Genomic DNA, 16,814 nt, shown 5'->3' with positions numbered 1-16,814 from the left:
CCATTCAGGCATAAAAGTTGGGTGGAGGGTTTGATGCAAAAATCGTCACTTTGCCGTGAAACTTGGACCACCCAGAAGGAATCGAGCTTTTAGAATTTTATGATAATGTAGAAGCGATGGATAGAGTTCTGGTAGAGTGCACCAAGGTTATATAATGTGTATTCCCCGTGGAGTATTGCTGGGTCTGCAATAAACCTGAAATATGTTACTTTCTGAAAAAAACAATTGGACTTAGCTGTGCCACCTGTACATAAACTGATATTTTATGTTTTGCTCTGATTGTTCTCATATGATTACATGAACCAGCATGCTGTTATAGTTTTATTTAATTTTAAAGAGAACCAGCCTGTGTTTTCTATCACATGTGAAGAACACTGTGGATTTGGGTTGAGACAGATCTAGGGATGTAAAAGCTCAACCATATGGTAAGCTTTGGAGCTCTAGAGGCAGTCACTGGAGATAAATTGACCTTTTCTTGCCACGTGTCCTTTGGGTCTGCTATGCACACCCATTAAAATTTCATCTGAATATACATGGTAAATGTGGCATACTGTATCTCTTTATCCTTACTGCTTCCCCTCTTGTAACTTCTACTGGCAATTCCAAGCTGTTAAAATGACAGCCTAAACTTGTAAGCAGCGGCTGCTGTCAAAGTTTCAGCAGTGCTTGTAAAGCCCTATTTGAAAGAATCATATAGGGATGCAATAATGATGATTTAGATGAAGAATTAAAACCAAGATAAGTCAATGGCCTTAATCAGCTTTTCTCAATCAGGGTTCCTCCAAAGATTTCTAGGGGTTCCATGAATAATGAGTACTTTGTGCCTCTCCAGTCAGTTGAAGTGACCCCAATGATCTTTATTGGTATCCGTAAGGTGACATTCTTCCCAATGGCTAGCAATGTAAGAAGTATTCCTACTGACCACCACGCTAATGTACTGTGAGCTGTGGATATAGTAATTATAGGACGGGTTCCCTGAGGTCCAAAAGTTATTCTAAGGGTTCCGCCTGTGTTTAAAAGGTCAATAAGGGAAGACCTAAAATACCTTCTATCAAGGGACAAGGTCACTTAGCAAAAAAGACCCAATCACGTACAACGAAATCTAAAAAAACAGACCTTGCATGTTTGCATTATTATTGATATTATTATTATTATTATTATTATTATTAAAAAACATATTTATGTAGCGCCAACATATTACGCAGCGCTGTACATTAAATAGGGGTTTTAAATAACGACAGATACAGACAGTGAGACAGGAGGAGGAGAGGACCCTGCCCCGAAGAGCTTACAATCCAGGAGGTGGGGGAAGTAACACACAATAGGAGGGGCATCTGGAATGGTGGGAAGTAGTGAGGGGTTTATAAAGACATTGGATGATTTAAGTCCCCAGGGCATTCATTCACTAAGCTAAGAGATATATCCCTTGCAAGGTGATAATTCACTTGGGAACAGTCTATATTCCCTTGATAAATGGATCCCATAGTCCTGGTATACATATTGACTCTGTTACACACATCTTCACATCAAATGGATGACCTTCGTTCTTTAATATCAGTTGAAGCAACTTTACAATAAAAAAATTACTTATTACTTAAAATTACAATAAAAAAGATTACTTTTCTTATGAAGTTATCAACTATTTGTTGAACCCATCAATCCTAATTAATTTCTTCACCTTTTCTGTTATTTTTTGTTTTCATTTCCATTTTTTTTTTTTAAAATTACAAATAAAAGTGTTCAATGTTATTTGATTTTTTTTTTGTAATTGTATTAAGTGTTGCATTGTCATTTTAAATAGGACAAATTCTAAAAATATTTCACTACTTTTTAATTACAGAAATTCGGATTTTGTTTAAAACCAACATGAAACAATATAACACATTTCACACTTTTTGTGTCTAAAGATTGCACAAAAAATGATTTTTAAAGTTAATATACAAAGACAACCCATCTACCTAAATGCTGATGTTTTATAAAAAAAAAAAAATACAAAAAATGATCCAATCATATATTATCTACAGTGCCGTACCTAAAGATATCTTTTCCGCATTGAGCCCATAAATAATGGTTTAAATGAAACCATTTTCCGTTTGTTAGAAGCCGGCTCCCTTAACGATATCATGTAATTAATGTTGATTTTAGGCTGTGAAGTGCAAGCGTAAATAAGAGCAGGTGACATTGCAGCAGAGAGAGAGCTTGTCTATGCACTTTCAATCTTTACAAGTCCCCAGAATCTAGTCTTACAGTAACACATATTAAATAACAGCACAGCACAATCCCCCAACCATTACGAGTTATTTTAAACTTCAGCCGGTGGAAGTTCTCCAGCAGACACCCAGCCTGAGTTCTCGCCTTCCTGAAGTCCTCTTTTTTTTTTTATGAATTCATATTCACCAAATGATGGCCAAATTACCATATAAGTGCAAGGAATTCCAGCTCCCTGCCATTAGGTGGGGTCTTGGAGACGGTGGGGGATCTGGGGCAATTGCCCAGTTTTGGCAGGTGGGGTCTTGGAGAAGGTGGGGGATCTGGGGCAATTGCCCAGTTTTGTCAGGTGAGGTCTTGGAGAAGGTGGGGGATCTGGGGCAATTGCCCAGTTTTCCCCCTTACATAATGGTCCTGGAGAGGTTCCAATTTATTAACACCCAAACCATGCCACTGCAGCCAACACATGAATATGGAAAGAGAGGTCAGAGATTTCCTGTTCCTGGCCAAAACTTCAGCATTCATCTTTATGCATCAAGAATGTTTGCATGTGGTTTGAAAGAATGTTTTTATGATTCTTTTGCAAAAATGTCCCTATTTGTTAGGCTGGATGTACTGAAGATAGTTATCAACCTACTCCTTTGTCCGTGACAGCACCCTTGGCCACCACTGTGTTGGAGGACAATTAAAGACTGAAGTTTCTTTGGAAACCAAATTTCCATAGGGTCAATCATCTGTTCCCCCCCCCCCCCTGCTCAGTGGTTTGGTCCATGGCCCCAAGGTCACTACTGCACCTTGTACTGATGGAAGTAGATAGCAACCTCCTCTATTGCCTGTGACAGCATTCCTTGACCACCTCTGGCAAATCAAAGCATGAAGTACATTCAGAAAGCAACATTTCCATAGGTCAATCGCCTGTCCCCCCAATGTGGTCGTTGGTTTGGCCCATGACCCCAAAGTCACTACTACATTATGTACTGAAGAAAGTAGATATTGACCTCTTCCAATGGTTGTGACAGCCTGAAGCACATTCAAAAAGAAACATTTCCGTAGGGTCAAATGCCTATCCCCCACCCTGCTGTGCTTAGTGGTTTGGTTACTTCTGCATCCTGTACTGAAGTAAGTAGATAGCAACCTCCTCCATTGCCTGTGAAGGAACTACTGGCCACAACAGTGGTGGAGGTAATTTGAAGACCAAAATATCTTCGGAAACCAAATTCCATGGGGGTCAATAACCTGTCTCCTTATCCCACCCCCTACTGTGCTCAGTGGTTTGGCCCATGGACCCTAAGCCACTACTGCATCCTGTACTGAAGGAACAGCAACTCCTCCATTGCCTGTGATGGCACCCCTATCACCTCTATGTTAGAGGAAAATCAAAGACCAAAGTATCTTCCAAAAGCAACACCTCCGTAGGGTGAAAGTTCCTCCTTGCTCAGTGGTTTGGTCCACGGCCCCAAGGTCACTACTGCATCCTGTACTGATGGAAGTAGAAAGTGACCTCATCCAGTGATGGCACCCTTGACACCACTGTGCTGGAGGAAAATCGAAGATCGAAGTATCTTTAGAAACCAACTTTTCCATAGCGTCACCCCCACTCTGTCTCCCCCACTTCCCACTGTGCTCTGTGGTTTAGTCCATGGCCCCAAGGTCACTACTGCATCCTGCACAGATTAAAGTAGATAGTGACCTCCTCCATTGCCTGTGGCATCACTGGCCACCACTGTGATGGGTAAAAATTGAAGACTGTAGTATAAGTATTTTCAAAAGCCAACATTTCCACAGGGTCAATCGCCTGGCTCCCCCAATGTGCTCATTGGTTTGGTCCATGGTCCTAAGATCACTACTGCATCTTATACTGATGTCAAGGTTGGCCGGCAGACAGCCTATTCCAAGACTAACCCAAGATTTAATGAAGAATGGCACCATACTGTAATGGTTAACATATGTTGTGTTTACCCCATTCTAGTTTTTTTTACTTTTTAATTTTTTTTAACCTTCATCGGTGCTCATTCCTAAAAAACAAAAAATGTTGGTATGGCAAATACCCTTTGTTAAAGCTTAGTGAGTTGAGTCTATTGCAGCTCAGGGCAGCAGTGTCAACAGCCTATAAAGACATCAACTTTGATTTTCCCTGAGTATACCTGCAGAAAAATTCATGTTATTCTGTAGAGAGGTACAAATGGCCCAGAATGAATACGGATTCCCAAGCTGCCCCGTCTTGTCTTTACAAACACTTATAAAACATGAAAGACTTGGAACAGATACATCATAAATATTGCTAAATCAAACATTGAAATACATAAAAAATAAAGAAGATATTTACATAGAAACAGAAGAGTGACGACAGAAAGAGACCAAGCGGCCCATCATGTCTGCTGTTTTGTTTTTTAACCCTTTTTGTAGTATAGATCTATGCTTGACCCAAGAAGGGTAACATTCACCTACTATTGTCTGACTCACTGAGCAGCTCATCCATACAGCAATCTTGTGAAACTGATGATAAATTCTGATGATAAATTTGCACAGGTCCCACATGACGTTTGCCCCCTACCCCCCTACACCAGCTTCACAAAACGCAGACTGTGATGCCCATGTGGCCATGCATGTTGTAAAGGGGCAATGGCGGAGGGGGGACAGGGGACCCAGCCTGAGTCATTAGGATGGTGGTGGTCACTGGGGTAGGGGGGTGTTTGATGGAGTCATTGGGATAGTAGTGGTCAGTAGGGTAGGGGGTGTTTTTTATTGGAGTCATTGGGTGAGTAGTGGTCACTGGGGTAGGGGGGTGTTTAATGGGAGTTATTGGAATGGTGGTAATCACTGGAGTTGGGGGGTAATTGATGGGAGTCATTGGGATGGTGGTGGTCACTGGGGTAGGGGAGTGTTTGATGGCAGTCATTTGGGTGGTGGTGGTCACTGGGGTTGGGATTTGTTTGATGGGGGTCATCGGGATAGTGATGGTGACTGGGGTAGGGGGGTGTTTGATAGGAGTCATTAGGATGGTGATGGTGACTGCGGTAGGGGGGTGTTTTATTCGAGTCATTGGGATAGTGGTGGTCACTGGGGTAAGGGGGTGTTTGATGGGAGTCATTGAGATAGTGGTCACTGGGGTGGGGGGTGTTTGATGGGAGTCATTGTAATGGTGGTGGATGGGCATTGGGCCATAGCCCAGTGAATCTTTTTGGACAAATCCAAGGTTCACTTACTACACCATCAAGGAAAAAACTCACTTAGAGATCTGACACTGTTATAATATTGGCATGACCCCCTGTAATAAATTCTGGACCCCTTATTGAGTAAACTTCCTGGGCCCCCCTCCCCTATATCTAAAAGTTCCAGCATTGCAAAGATCAAGTATTTTTGTTTTGGGGCCCGGTACCAAAATACACCTTGTCCACCCTTATGGCAGCCCTGATTTTGTGTGCTTGGAGTTGGGTCTAAAAAGGAAACATGACAACTTCTGACATATAAAGGCCAAGATTCATCCAATTTTTACCTAATATGAAATTGTGAATCAATGTAAGAAATGTATGTAGTATGGGTAAAAGTTGAAGGAATCTTAGGTGAAATCATTCAGAAATAAAGCAAAGATATTTCGATTGTCATGCAGAAACTTTGAACAGAGTTCTCAATGTTATCGGTGTCGTTTTCTGATAAAGCAATTTGATTGGTTGAAAGTTTATTTGTCATGGAATGTATATATTGATCATGAAATAACTGGCGGGTGTTAAGGTTGGGGTTTTCTGGATTGGTCAGCCTGTGTGCTCTCCATGCTGGTGACAGGTTCTCATTATAGAAATCAATGGTGGATTCGGTGAAGTGGCGGCACGATTGTGGCGCCGGTGTAGGCCATTGGTTGTTTTAGGAATAGGCGCACAACCAGAGATGTAAAACACTAAATTATTCCAGCCACTGGAACTGAAAACAGCCCCTCATTTCCTCCATAATTTACATTTCAGCATAGATTTGTTCGGTGTTTTTCTGCAATATATAATGCTGGCGAGCGGTCGCCGAGTCTGCCGGAGCTAATGAAACACATCTTGGCCCGGCACTCAGCTGTTCCTGTGTAACCGCAGCTTAAAATGTTTACGACATGTGGTGAGAGCCACAGGCCGGGCACAGAGCTCCCTCTCTTTATATCCAGTTTAAAACTTAATGAAACAAAACAATGCAACAAACACATTCCTCGCCCCTACTGCATGGGGGGGGGGGGGGGGCTCGTTTTACTTTTGTGCTGCAATCGCAGTTATTTGATTAAAGATAAAGTTTAATTTACTAATATTTTGCCTTCAATATGGTAATGAGATAAAAAAAAAGGTTTCTGGATTTATGATATCACCGGGTCTCTGTGCTTCTCTGTGCAAGGCTGGACTATTATGGCGTGTGGGGTCATCAGGTGTGAGAATGAAGGGTTTAAATCAGAACTCCACATTATGTAAGGAATAGCAAGATTTTTTTGTATGATTCCAGCATTAGATGACCCCACACACACTTATCTCTATGACACCCGTGCAGTTTATATAACAGTTGCCCAGTCACCAGTTACAAGGGCTGTGCAGTTTTGGGAAGGCCGAGGCATTGACAGTGATAAGTTGGCATATGAAGGGGTGCAAGGAGGGGTCATTTGGGCTGGGGGTGGTGGTCACTGGGGGGGGAATGAGGGGGCATCATTAGGGCTGGGGGGTGGAAGGTGATGGTGTGTATTCAGATGGTAGTGGTCATGGGGAGGAAGGGTTAATGGTTGTCATTAGGATTGTGGTAATTCCCGGGGGGGGGGGGTTTATTGGTTGTCAGTGGGATGGTGGTGGTCATGGGGGGTTTGATGGTAGTCATTGGGCTGGTGGTGACCACTTGGGGAGGTGGGATTGAATGGTAGTCACTGGGGGGGTGATAGCAGTCATTGGGATGGAGGTGGTCATAGGGGAGAGGGTTCATGGTTGTCATTAGGATGGTGGTGGTCATTTGGGGAGGGGGAATCGAATAGTAGTCACTAAGATGGTGGTGGTCACTGGGGGGTAGTCATTGGGATTGTAGTGGTTAAAAAAAAATGTTGATTTTCCACTGCTGATTATTCAGCATCATGCATAGGAGTTGTTTCTTCTGCTTTGTGGTCTCCAATACCATTAGACACATTCACTACCAACCTAAGAGATTGATCCCCCCCCATCAACATACCCACCTATTACCATTACTAACATTCTCATCTTCTATATTTCCCATCTTCCAACCTATCAGCCCTGTAATAGCACCCCTCACCCATACACAAATCCCGTGTAGTCATATGACCACATTTTCAGGGGTTTAATTGACCATCAGGGTTTAGAGGACACCCCCCCCCCCTTCCATATTCCTATATTTGGTGATTTGGGAACCTTTCCTCTTACCTGCTTGTGATCCGGAGGTATTCCAAAACACACCTAAAAGCCAACTAAAAGCCTGATAGATATAACATTTTTAAAGTTTCTGACCAATCAGATTTAGACCTTATTGGAAGATGGAATCCACCTCCCAGGTCCACACGCCAGATAAATCTTGAATAAGACCATAGATTTGCTCACATTGAAGGCCAATGCAGGGGGGCAGAAAATGGGCTCTCTGGATTATGGTTGCAATGGATTCCATGGTACTCAGGGATTGGACTTTATGACTATAGCACAGGTGCTGTGTTTGCTGGACAGAACCAGCAGTCAGTTCACTTGTAGCCAATAGCTATCAGTCTTTGCTGATTAATGATCAATCATATGTAAAGCCTACTCCCGCCTGGCCACATTCATGAGCTACATGGAGGATGAGCCTGCTATAATTCAACCCACTAATCCTGTGACCAGGTCATCCCGGACGAACCCCCAACCAATTACTGCATTATGAAAGGAGAAGCAGCACAGTGATATAGTCATCTCTCTGTTACTCTGCCCTCTCCTCCTATCAGCATGCTTTTTGTCAGCACACAAAATTTTAAATAAATTACATTTTGCAAATCTCTGAACTGATTTTATTTATTTAGGAATAGGCAATCCAAATTATCTACAACCAGATTTCATTGTACCAATCAGCCAGGACCATGTGCCACCTGATTGGCTGTTTTTTGGCACCTCAGACAGTTTTGTTGGCCAATGAAATGAAGAGAAATAACACTATGTACTAAATCAGCCATGATGTCCTAATTGCCCAATAACGAGAACACAGTGTGAACGTGTCCACTGCTTCTAATGGTGACCGCTAAATATCCACCTGGCTTTTTTATCACTTCCCAGGATGGGAAAACTACAGCTCTATTTAATGATTTCACCTAAGATTCACCCAATTTCTAAATTTTATACTGGATTAAATTAAACAAACGTGTAAATCAACTTAAATCAAATTTTAACTTTTTGGGAAATTTGGGTAAAATTTGGGTGAAAACAATTATAAATAAACTTCCATATGAGGAATAAATCCTGACAGATATTTTACATTTGGATGTGATTTGTGTCCTAAATATTCACACATTTTGTCTTCAGATCTACATATTTCATATTGGCACATCAGACGTTATGTACGGTGAATTGTTGGTGGTTTTATACATTTTCGCCCAGTGATCTCACAGACATTGCGACATCAATGATTAAACATTTTATTGGCTTTCAGAAATTACAAAACAAATGAAAAATGAAATTGAGTGAAAATGTCCAACTGCAGAATACTGGGGACAAGGATTCATCGCTGCCCCTAGTGTGCAGGGGGAAAATTACAAAAAACAAAAAAATCCAACATAAAAAAAAAAAAACAACCAATATAAATAACCTTCTGATGGAACAAACACCAGACGAAGAGTGTGCACGGGATCTGATATTCACACAGACATGTCAATCATAGGAGGTAACCGTACAAATACTGCATTAACCCTTTACACACTGCTATACACCCTTACTTATATCTAGAAAACTTTTGCATCATGACAGGGACTCATGGCTTGTATAAATTGCAATGGATGATCAAGCTAACCAATTGCACCATAGCGATCCCTCTCTGGCCAATCCCACAATGCAATGTGCTTATTAGCATTTAGCACAATTTAGTAGACATTGGGCCTGATTTATGGAGGAGATAGACTATCATGGAGAACCTGGCTGATTCAGAAAACCTGAAATGGATCTGGTCCAGTATTACAGCCAGCAAACAGAAAAAGGTTTTAAAGAAATACATTCCAGGTTTGCTGGATCACCCAGGTTCTCCCATTAGAGTCTATCTTCTCCAGTCTTGGAGAGCTTTAATAGATAGATACAGAGAAGAGCATTGTGCAAAGGGTTAATATATATATTGCGATCCCTCTGTTTCCATTGCACAGTGCGGGTCACTGCCCCCTTCCAGCTGTCATTTGCTGTATTGGCACTATACGTCCATTACCATGTGCTAGAAGCATGGAAGTATTCAGTGCTTTGCTGAGTAGGGACTGGCCAGAGAGGGATCACTTGGACAACTTTTACTATTAAATAGTATTTATATAGCGCCAACATATTACACAGCGCTGTACATTAAATGAGGGGGTGCAAACGACGGACAGATACAAAGACACGGGAAGAGGAGAGGACTCTGCACTGAAGAGCTTACAATCTAAGAACAGCTTGAGCATGTATTGCAATATAGAAAAATCAAGAGTCCCTGTTGTAACTTAAAGGTTTGCTAATATATAAAGGCATTGCAGGGTGCACAGGGTTCATTTAGTATAGGGCAGATCAGTGACCGGGCTGTAGCCCTTCCCCACCCATGCTGTGTCTATCTGCCCCATATGGGCACTATATGTCCATACGTCTATATATAATACGCTGTAGGTAAGTATTTGGCATTGTGTGCAGTAGAGTAGGGATTGGCCATGGAGGGATCATTTGGGTGGCTTGAGCATTAATTACAATCAGTAATTTAATGTGTGCTAGAAGCATGTAGGTATTTATCATTGTGCACAGTAGTGTAGGGATCGGCCATAGAGGGATCGCTCGGATGAAGCTGGCCATCATGATCCGGTATATCAATAAATGACATTTCATTGGCAGCCCATTAATTTCTTTATTATTCTATGGTAATGCACCACAGACTGATAGAACCTTTCTACAGATTCCTCTACTGTAAAATTGTCTTTTAATTCTGATTAATAATGGGGATTTATTGTGACTTACTGTATGTGGAATTATTTACCTACAAAAAAAATAAGGATTATAGGAAATAGGCTTTGTGTGGAGTTTCTCAATGACTTTCTATGTGATTTATTATAGTAAAGTGATATAAAACCCTCGGTACTTCGAGGTATGGGAGATCATGTGACCAGTCCCCAGCTCTTTGAAAGTGACAGCTCTAGGTGACTTGTGATTGGCTGAGTGTTGTCACATGATGGTGGGGAAAGAGTTGCTGAACTTTTGTGACCTCCAATGGGTCATTTTGGTTCTTGCACAGTTTTGTGCTTCTCCATGTCAGAGAGAACTTTTCTCAGTGTGGACAAAAATAAAGGTTACCCTTGCTGTTTATGTCTTGTTTGTTGCCTTGTTCCCCTTTTATACTATGTGACATGAACAAAAATGGTGCAAGTAAAATCCAAACCCCCGAGCCCTATACTTGGTACCGGAGAGCACTCTGCCTCCATAGCCTATTCCTAAGGCTCATTGCACTGCCGGTCTGTCCAATAACATCGCCCCCTTCAGTTTAGCTTTGAACTATGCAGGATGATGCCAAAACCTTTTGGTACAAAACAAAAAAAAGGAAAATAAAAGGACAGGGAAATAAAAGTTTTACAACAGTATCATCCCTTAGAGTAAAGGACAATTACCCTTACCCCAATGTTTATGATAAGTGTAAAAATTGGGATTTTGGGCAATAAACTCCCTGATAACAAGAATTACTCCTTGTCTTCTAATACCCTTTACTCCCATTACCCTTCCCAACAAATGCCCTGATATATTAAAGCTAAACCATCATGCGTGAATCTGAGTGACCCAGCAAACCTGGAATAGATCTGGTTCAGGACTGAAAACCTTTGCCAAATAATAGCAAATGATTTGTAAGAAACCCATTCCATTGCAGTAACATATAATTGATTTATTAAAGTTTTCCAAGACTGGAGAAGATAGACTATCATGGGAAAATCTGGGTGATCCAGCAAACCCAGAATAGATCTAGTCCAGAATTTAAAAAAATATGTGCTAACAAATAGCAAATGGATTTGTAAGAAATCCATTCCAGGTTTGTTGGATTACCCAGGTTCTCCCATGATAATCTATCTTCTCCAGTCTTGGAGAGCATTAGTAAATCAGACCCAGCAAGAGTTGGGAATTCAAATATAGAGATTCTAAGAGATAGAATAGCCTGGTGCAATTTGGCATCGTCTACCCGGACACGAAAAATCAAGTGGTGGGTGGGCTGGTCCATTTGTAACCCCATTTATTGTGCATTTATGTGTAGAAGGATATGTGTGTGTATATGAATTATATATATATATATATATATGTGTGTGCGTATACGTATATGTATGTATGTATATGTGTAGAAGGATATGTGTGTGTGTATATGTATTGATATTTTATATATATATATATATATATATATATATATATATATATATTTTTTTTTTTTTTTTTTTTTTTTTTTTTTTTTTAGTCCATATACATCCCGTTTTTTTGTATCGTTTTGCTTTATATTGCATTGTATTATATTTGTTTTTTACATTTATCCTTCTACACGTTAATTAAACACAATGGCATACAAGGTTGTTATGACCGGCAATCCGCACAAAAAAAAATTGACATTATTCCATATCTTCCAGAATAAAATGAGAACTCTAATTTCCTGCTGTGGGATTATCACGGTTTATTCATCATCTATCTCATTGTTTTCATGTTGGGTACAGGCTAAATATTCTAATTAAAACATAATGAACAGATAGATACAGCCGGTGACTAGTAGAGGAAAAAAAAATGGAATGAGCTTGTGTTTCAGGATAATGATTTGTGCCGGTTTAGTTGTGATTGCCACCGGCGGCAGTTTAGGCGGCTCGGTCATATTGTGCCTATGTACGGGTAGAATGGCACCCCGGAGACAGGATCACTGCTCTCATTCCTCTCGTTTCTAAGACGCTAGACTATCTGAGCCCTGCAAATAGAGCAAGGATTACACACAAAGAAATGGCAGGCCCCAAGGAAAGAATGGAGGCCCGTAACCCTTTCTGCCTTCATTTCCTAGCAGCTGGATACATCCGTGCCCATTTGCACCTCTCCTAATATTTTCATTGCCCACCCGCCAAGACCCCCGAAAAATATACAACTTGTATCCCGGGCTTGGGTTATAATAATATCTATTTTCTCTTTCCGAAAAAGAAATAAAACCCCCCTTTCAATGTGTCTGCAGTTGGCCAGATGTGGAGGTCCAGCTGGGCCGTACCATTCGGCGACCCCTTGTTCTATTAATTACAGCCTGCACCGGAATGCCGTGTACATTGCAGGGTGATTGCACACACACACATGATTACGCCTTTCCAGCTGGATTCCTAATCTTCCCAGGTTTCGGAATTTTTACAAAATGATCGTTTTGTTCTCTTTTTATCTTCCACATTATTTAAACTTTGCTGAGAATGATAAAATGGTATTGTCCATGGTTATCGTGTTCCAGGTAAGTAAAACAGCTCCGGATTGGTGAATCCAGGCACAACCTGACAATACAGAAACTTTTTGCATAGAAAAGCAGATTGGAATCACTGAAACTGGAGAACTTTTTGGGGTATTTTGGACCTTTTTTGACGCAGTGTGGCATTTCAGAAACTTTTCCAAATGATTCATAGCCAAGATAATGTTTTATGGTTTTATGATTTCATTTATTTTTTCATCTTTTTTATTGTATTAAAGATATTTTATCATTTACGTATTGTAGATGTCTTGATTTTAGCTTTTAAATAACTTCCTTGCATTTCTCTATCATTATTATTAATATTATTATTATTCATAAACAGTATTTATATAGCGCCAACATATTACTATTCATCACTATTAGTAAATAGTTGAGTTATAATGGCAAAAGCTGGCCATGCTGCAACTTAATATGAGCAGCGCCACGATTGATGAAGGCGATATATAAATCAGTATTAATAATAATATAAAGTTAGCAGTTTATGTGCAAATATTTGAGACTGGTGAACACTTTGAGGATTTCTATTATTATTATTTCATTGCTGATTATTTGCTCAGGTTGGGTAAAGACACAAAATGTATTCCTTATGTATTTATGTTACACAGCCTGCATCCCTCTGCTGCTGGGGGACTACAAATCCCAGCCAGAGTTGCATGCTGTGTGTTGTAGTTCTCCATGGCTAGATGGAAGTCTCTTGTATAATACATTCAGTGTATATGAAATAAATGTAAGTTATAATGCAGCAGCCCCATAGCACTTTTTTAGGGGGGGTGTAGTTGGGATTTAAAGACTTTTATGCGCATCAGGGTAGAGATTTAGATTTGATGACGTTTGATAAAAAGGGGATTTTCTCATTTTGGGATTTTATTAATAAATTATAGTAACCCCCTCACCATCACCATGACCATCACCACCAACCCCAACATTAGCTCAACATACAAAAAAAACTGGGATCACCAATCCCCCCACCACCACCCAGAGATGAGCAATCACATCCCAAAAACCTTGCATTTTCTGGATTTCTAATTGCCTCCTAGGGGCAAAATTCACCAATCTCTGGCATTCACTTATCCAATAGTAAATGAATGTTTAAGAAACGTCTGAGGCTGCATGTTGCAAAGTACAGCAAGAGAATAAAAGTGTAACATGTAGATTCTGCATCTAGAATTGTATCCCTTATATATATACAATCTTCCCTACAGAGTGACAACAAACAAATGGGATTCACTGCAAACTTTCAGAACACTCTATGGGGGGATAGTGAACTATTCGGATCATATTGGGCCATGTGTAATGATTTGTATTACAAGATCTGTCCATGAGAATAATGCTGGGTATAATGCCATGTGTGTGCCAGGGTCAGCACATAATAAAATACAATATAAATCAGATAACAGCGTGCAATGATTCCACATGCTGAATGGGAATGAGACCCATTGGGAATCATCGCAGGGATTTTAGTTTTATTCTTGCATCATTCTATATACACATATCTGTATTGTAAGAGAATATCAATGGTTTGCTTATGAAGACCAAAGAAGAAATTACCTTATTTTAATTTACAATCAAATGACAGATAAAGCAACAAAAGTATTTCCAAAGCCACCAAACAAACCCCTTCGCCCCGTTACCCAGCGGCCAATCCTACAGCTTTGTTTGATGAATTATTCCAGCTCATTAGTTTGATTTGGGTATCACTGACACGGTAATCCCGTAGCATGCCACCCAGATCGTGCACAGTAAACATGCCTAGAGCGGCCAATTGAGACAAGTGGGAAATTGCATCAACATGAAAAAGTTTTCTAAACTTAGTTACAAAGCGTTCAACTTCTTTTTTAGCACCCACAGAAAAAAGGGAAAGCTGATGCATTATTTAACATAGCAAATACCATAACAGAACCGAAAAAAAACACACACATCCCCCCCCCCCCTTTTTTTTTTTTAAACAGCAGATGTACCCGGTCCATAGCCACACAAAACGCCGTTTCCTTCCTTCTTAATTGCTACAATTAAAATCCTTGGGAAAAATGATTGCCACACGACCCATCTGTAGAATGCAAATGAATGCCATTTAGAGAGTGGATTATTACAAATTAAAACCTCTCGTAAAAAAAAAAATCTGCGTTGGCTTATCAATGAAAAGTTTGGTACTTAAATAATTGATCAGCCTGGAAAATCGCACAGGACGCTCGCTTAACTAACTTTCTGCGATCTATTTCACACTAGTTTTACATTTCACATTATTCCGATGCTTAACTAATCTATCTCCGGAGCTCGTTAATGTGTTCCCAGCCTATCATTATAATCAATTTAGTATTGGAAACGTCCAAAGGACGCAACGCAAAATCCAATACCGTCCTCAATTAGGAAAAAGAGACTGGCAGCCGACGCGAGAAGTTGTATATTAAATTACCCCCTTGCTAATGATCAACTTCTAAGTCTCTGGCAATTATTTGCTGGAAAAGGTAACCGGTCAGCTTAACAAATTAAGGTAAAAAAAAAAAAAACATTTCAGTTTGTAAAGTTAAAAGCAGTCAGAGACTTAATTAAAGCAACATGACAGCCCCCCTTTAATGGCTCAGCGGATAGACAATGAGAGCAAACCCTTCATTGCAAACGCTGGAAGAGAGTCAAAGTCATAACAATGTTGTCGCCAGAGCCCCATCGAGCAGCGGCAGATATCCCCCAAGACGCTCGCGCAGAAAGAGCCATTTAAAAATAATGAATTATACACAAGCTCTGAGCAGATGCAAATTCACTACGAGACACAAAAACACCACAATCGGCTCTGAATAATTTAAAGTAGCACGCGGCTTTTCATCGCCTTCCCTTTTTTTCCGGTGGCTTATCAATCAACCGAGCACAGCAAACCTACAGCATCCTTAGGATTGGAACGCGGCGAAGACGCCGGACCGTCCGAAAGACACACAACTGCTTGGTAAGTTAAAGACACACTACCGGGGTACCTACCACGCCGACACAACACCGGCAGCTTCACCAACAGCACACAACGCTACAAAGAAACCAAATCTATCCATAAGACATAGAAATCCTTCATCGGCATCCTAGCCTATTACACAGCAGCTCAAAAAAGAAATAAAAACAAAAAACATCTAAAAATAAAAAATAAAAAATACATTTCCAAGCGTTAAAAAAAAAGATATCCCAGGGAAGGATTCAGCAAAAAAAATGTATAAAGCGTACAACGCGTTTCGGGTCACATTGCAAAAAAATGTGTATAAATGATATGTGTGTGTTTTATATGTTTTTATATATATATATATATATATATGTATGTATAGATATGTATATATATTTGTATGTTGGCTCATGCATGCAGAAAAAAAAAAAGACTCCGCACATGCTTAGATCCTGGGCATGAGGCGTGATTGCATTAGCAGTTGCCCCACATTGCCTCCTCCTCCTTCTCCTGTGCCCTGTCTGTATGAAGAGCTCCAGCAATGGGACTGTGTTAAAAAAAAAAAAAAAAAAGAGAGGGAGAGGCACATGCTTCTTGGAGAGAGTGCGCACACACGCACACACAGAGGCTGCAAGCAACAACAGCGACTGCAGCAGCCCGCAGCCTGGAAAGCAGCTCCTGACATTGAGAATGAATGACAGCTTACCTGAGTGCCAATCTTCATCAGACTGACACTGGCGTGACAGCACAGCCTATACTTCCCAGCAAAGGCTGTGACGTCACTGGAGGGGGGTCCAGGAACACGCCCCCATTCTTCTCCAGCTTTGGCTTTAAGTGGGAAGCGGTTATTGCTGGGATATCACCGCCATCTGCTGGACGCAGCCACTTGCCTGCCTTCACCTGCCCTTCGCCAGGTTTCTTTTTTTTCTTGATCGATTTGTTTTGACAGCTGTGACAAACGACTGGAGATATTTACACGGCGGTGGGAAAGCATTGTTCGTTCATTAAGAAAAAAGCGTTATTTCCAAGCTCGTCTGAT

At 40.7% G+C, this 16,814-nt stretch overlaps 1 protein-coding gene across 4 annotated transcripts in view; it reads right to left on the bottom strand.

Annotated features, from left to right (window-relative positions):
• Nucleotides 1-16,538, bottom strand: part of PKNOX2 (PBX/knotted 1 homeobox 2) — a 241,334-nt gene extending 224,796 nt beyond the window's left edge. For 2 of the 4 annotated variants that reach the window (XM_072425881.1, XM_072425887.1), the window contains exon 1: nucleotides 16,482-16,538. The gene's annotated coding sequence lies outside the window, so the exon portion shown is untranslated. Of the gene's footprint in view, nucleotides 1-2,032; nucleotides 2,104-16,216; nucleotides 16,255-16,481 lie in introns of those variants that run through there. The other 2 variants (XM_072425882.1, XM_072425883.1) reach the window with 2 other exon arrangements.
• Nucleotides 16,539-16,814: the final 276 nt, after the last annotated feature.

This window comes from Pyxicephalus adspersus, chromosome 11 (genome assembly GCF_032062135.1).
Source record: "Pyxicephalus adspersus chromosome 11, UCB_Pads_2.0, whole genome shotgun sequence".
In the NCBI taxonomy this organism is placed as follows: domain Eukaryota; kingdom Metazoa; phylum Chordata; class Amphibia; order Anura; family Pyxicephalidae; genus Pyxicephalus; species Pyxicephalus adspersus.
This window is presented reverse-complemented; position numbering and strand designations above follow the sequence as displayed.